Genomic DNA, 4,666 nt, shown 5'->3' with positions numbered 1-4,666 from the left:
CGTGTAATCTTTTTATTATATTTATCTTATGATATTTACTTTACTTTATATTATACTCATTTATTGTGCTTTTAATTATTAATTGTTCTATATGTGATAGTGGATTTTCATCGATGAGTTCTTGAAAATTGGTTATTTTCCCTAAAACTATATATATTTTATATATACTTTATCTATAAGGCTCAATTTAATTTTAATTTTTTATAAATTGATTTTAATTGAGTTTTTTACCTGTAATTTTGGATTTTGTCCCTAATAATATTATTATATGTATATATATATATATACATACACATACACACACACATGCACACACACATACACACAGACTTACACACACACATACGCATACACACACACACACACACACTTAAGCAGCGTTAGTGGTTATAATAACCGAATAAGCGATAAAATATCCGTATATACTGTCGCTATCCGTTACCCATGCTATCTCAGGGCATGGGTGTGCTGGCACACTATGCTCGTAGAGAACATGTAACAACAGAATAAACAAAAGTTTATCAGGAAGCAAGTATAATGATTCAGAAACTGGTCTGAGTTTTTCTCCATTTTCTTAATATATATATATATATATATATATATATATATATATATAAAATCTATTATCTCTTACTTATTTTAATCATTAGCCTGCGGCCTTGTTGATGCACTATCTCGGAGAAAATCTGAGTGGAATGAATCTAAACACAGGATTTGGTACTTATTCATTCGACATCTTTTGGCAAACCACTCAGTTATGTGGACGTAAACACATCAGCACCGGTTCTCCAGCGGTGGGATGAAAAACTCACACACACACACATGTACGCAGACATGAACACACACACACACACACACACATATCTATAGGATGGGCTTTTTTCAGATTCTGTCTACCAGTTCCACTCACGAAGCTTTTGCCAGCCCTAAGTTATAGTAGAAGACACTTGCCCAAGTCGCTACGCAGTGGGACTAAATCTGGATCCATGTTGTTAGGAACCTAGTTTCTTACCACACGTCCACTCCGTCGTTGGCAGGCAATTTTCACAATAAAATGTCTTTATTTCATGTCACACCACGTTTTTCCCGACGGAGAGACCTCTCGATCAGGACGGATTTCTGCATTATTTGTAATAATTTCTAATGTCACTATAAACGATGTGTTTTGTTTTTACATTTCGTGTATAGATCTTCTCTATTTCCTACTTTTGACCATGCAACATACAGCTCTTCAAGTTCTCAACGGGCAACCGAAAATATTTGCCCTTGCGATCAGTTTATGTCTTTCGACTCTGTCACTCTAATGAAATTCCATACACATGTGCAAAATCACTCACTGACGAACATGCAAACATGCACACACTCAGTGAGAGTGCAGTAAATATATATATAGAGAGGGGGAAGTTGACAATGAAAAAGCGTAAAAGAAAGACAGATTAACAGACACTCAGGTAATAATAAGGCGAAGAAAGCGCCTCCTAAACAATCAATACTGTCGATCTAGAAATTGCGTTATTTCTGATAGCAATTTCCTAGTTTGTTTACAATTGCACGCATATGCTTGTATGAGTGCATGTGCTATTTTTGGTGTATTTATGTGCACGTATGTGTCTGTTTGTATATGACTTGAATTTAATTATTTTATTAATTTTAATCAATTAAAATATTTTTAATTCTCTGTCGTTCTTTTTTTAAAAATGAATTGCTGAATTTAGTATGAATATCATCTCTCGAATATTGCTCTTGTATTTCACGCAACATACGTTTATCAAATCTTCAAATATATTTCCTTTCCAACCCCAATTTATGAATTTCTAATTTGCATCTCCGTTTCTGCCTTTAGACTACCTTGCTGTTATTTTCTTTTTAACAACAAACATGTTCGTGACGTGTTAAATCTTTTTCATCAGAAAATATTAATTTCCACGGTAGTTTAAATGATGACTCCAAAAAATTTAAACAAAACAAACAATTTGTACTAATTACTGCGTTTTTCCCTCAAATTAATATAATATTAAAACAAGCGTAATCATCTTCTTAATTACTACTGTAATTTTCAAAATTACTTTTTTGATTCAAGAGTTTTCAGAACAATATTTTATGCCATATTTATTTTTGTTGGAATCAAATCATGTTCTGAATGTAATTTCATTTCTTTTTTTGGAGAACTTTCGTCAAAATTACACGAAACTTTACGAATATGTACCATTACTGAAACTTGGGAGAACATTTATTTTTATTCTTTGCAATAAATGATAATAGTACTCCGTTTAATCATATTTTATTTCTAATTATTACGTAAAATGTAATTAGTCACAATTTTAAAATAAACTTCATTTTTTGTTTCGGTTATCGTAGACCAACGAATATTCAAGTTGAAATTACTGTTATGGTTGTATAGGTTTGCTATGTTTTGTTTTAAAAAGGATAAGGATGGGGGAAATAAACAAAGGAAGTAAATAAAGCTTTGCAATGAATAACGGGAAACAATATTAAGGATTGTAGTACAATGAAATGCACATTAACGGTCATTCTAAATTTACTGCATTTTGGATGGTTTATTCTTAAAATTAATTCTTTTCATTAACATCCTAGTAAAACTTCAAGAGCATATAATTGTATCCCTTATAAAAAGATATATAATTATTTTCACCTAAGAATAAATATAGTTACCTGTACGCTCTCAAAATGCCATCTGTCTATCTGGTATTGTTTCTCACTTGAGATCAAACCGATTGGAATCGTCATTGTATTTTTTTATTTGTAGTGTATCTTGTGATTTCTGTTTTACTAATGAGTGGCTTTAGTTCATAGAATACATGAATATGAATCGTTGACAAGAAGGAAATCTGATAATAACCTAGAATGTTCATATATAAGCTACACTCTTCTGGCGCGTTTAAGTTTTCAAACATTAATCGACATAATTTTAACAGTGCAACGAAAATATTAATCTAGTAAAGAAATAATAACATATCTAAGATAATGAATGAAATCGCGTTTCTGCGGACACCAAATACTCAACCAAAGGCAAAAGTTTAGAGCACATTGAATTGCTATAATGACTCTTGAACACTATATATCAAGAGCTTATTCATTTCTAAGAGCGTTTCATTTGATATGACGAGAATATTCATCTGAACCTTACTACACTGAAATTCTTATGACTTACTCAGATTTAATTTACTTGCAATTTATTTGTATTTCGTATCTTGCCGAAAAGGGATATGTTGCATGCATATATTTTTCATGATCCTTTTCTGTATAATAAATTTTACTAGTATATTTATATTTTGTGTTTGTGTCATATGCTACTCTTACTCCATTCATGTTTAACTAATATACATATCCAGCAGTTTTATGGCGGTGAGTTTCACGTAGAACGATACGTCATTTATAGATATTTATAACTGAAAGTAATGTATTAGCATTTTAGGTGCTTTTAGTTCCTTGCACAATATGTTTTGTATATTTTCAATAATTTCTAAAACTGTCCGAGAATTCAGATTCCATAAAATTGAGATTTTCATTCCAGATGAACTATTTTCATGTTTTTATAAATGAATGTTAATATATTTCAGTGTGGTCTCGAGGAAAATTTAGAGTTTTTTAAAAAAATTTCTAGATGCGCTAGTCTTTTGAACGTAAAGGCAATAGGCAATTAACTTGAAAATAAAGCTCTGTATATTGCAACGCATTAATGAGGGTTTTATGTTAGTCGTATGTACTATAACAACTTTATGTAGATTCCTGCGCGATCCAGGTTAGTAATCGTATCATCGATGTGTGGTTTCGCAGTGTGGTTTCCCAATATTAATACTGTATAAAATAGATGGTTATGTACCTATTTGATAATATGCAGCCATATTTTTCTGTCTTCAGTGTCGCACTATTTCTTGGTACCTAACATACAGTATTATAAAACCTGCCATGCAACTACTTTTGCAAACATACTTTTAAAAGTAAATAACACTGGTAAACTACTATGAAGATGCTGCAGTTGGGTTATTTCTGTGCGAAGAAGATACATATATAAAAGAACTCAACAAACTACATCACTTGTATAAAGTGTATGAAACATGTAACTCGTATAGATCCTATACATTAAACTGAACTAAAATTGCGAAAGAGGGATATGACGCATTTCGCGAAATTTTCACATATTGATTTAGAATAATTCTGCAGGCATAGTTACTTTAGATATGAAACCATTTTAAAGATAATGAATGATTTTTTTAAATAATAAAGCGGCATTTGTGTTACATAAAATGTTTATCAATAAGTACTGTGTACTTTATCATTCCATCAAAAACCGACAAGTATGTGTTTATGAATAACTCTTGAATATCGGTGAATACAGGCTTTTGTCAATATGGTTTATTTCTGAAGTTATTAGAAATAAATGGGAGATTTTATGGCACTTCATGCTTTTGATCATATATTGGTGTTATCACGGAATCCTGTCATATTTCTGATTAGAACTTAATCTAGTAATTTGATAAATATATTAATTTCAGGACAGTGTTTTGCCCAAAATTATAGTTATTCCATGGTAGATCTACAGTGGCTCATTTCTCCTCGAATGTAGTTTCAACACTTCAGGTATAATATATGGGGCGGCGAGGATGTAGTGTGTGCAGTAAAGTATAATATGAGTCCTGCGCTA

Source organism: Octopus bimaculoides, chromosome 9, assembly GCF_001194135.2.
Source record: "Octopus bimaculoides isolate UCB-OBI-ISO-001 chromosome 9, ASM119413v2, whole genome shotgun sequence".
Taxonomy (NCBI): domain Eukaryota; kingdom Metazoa; phylum Mollusca; class Cephalopoda; order Octopoda; family Octopodidae; genus Octopus; species Octopus bimaculoides.
Note: the sequence above shows the minus strand (reverse complement) of the source record.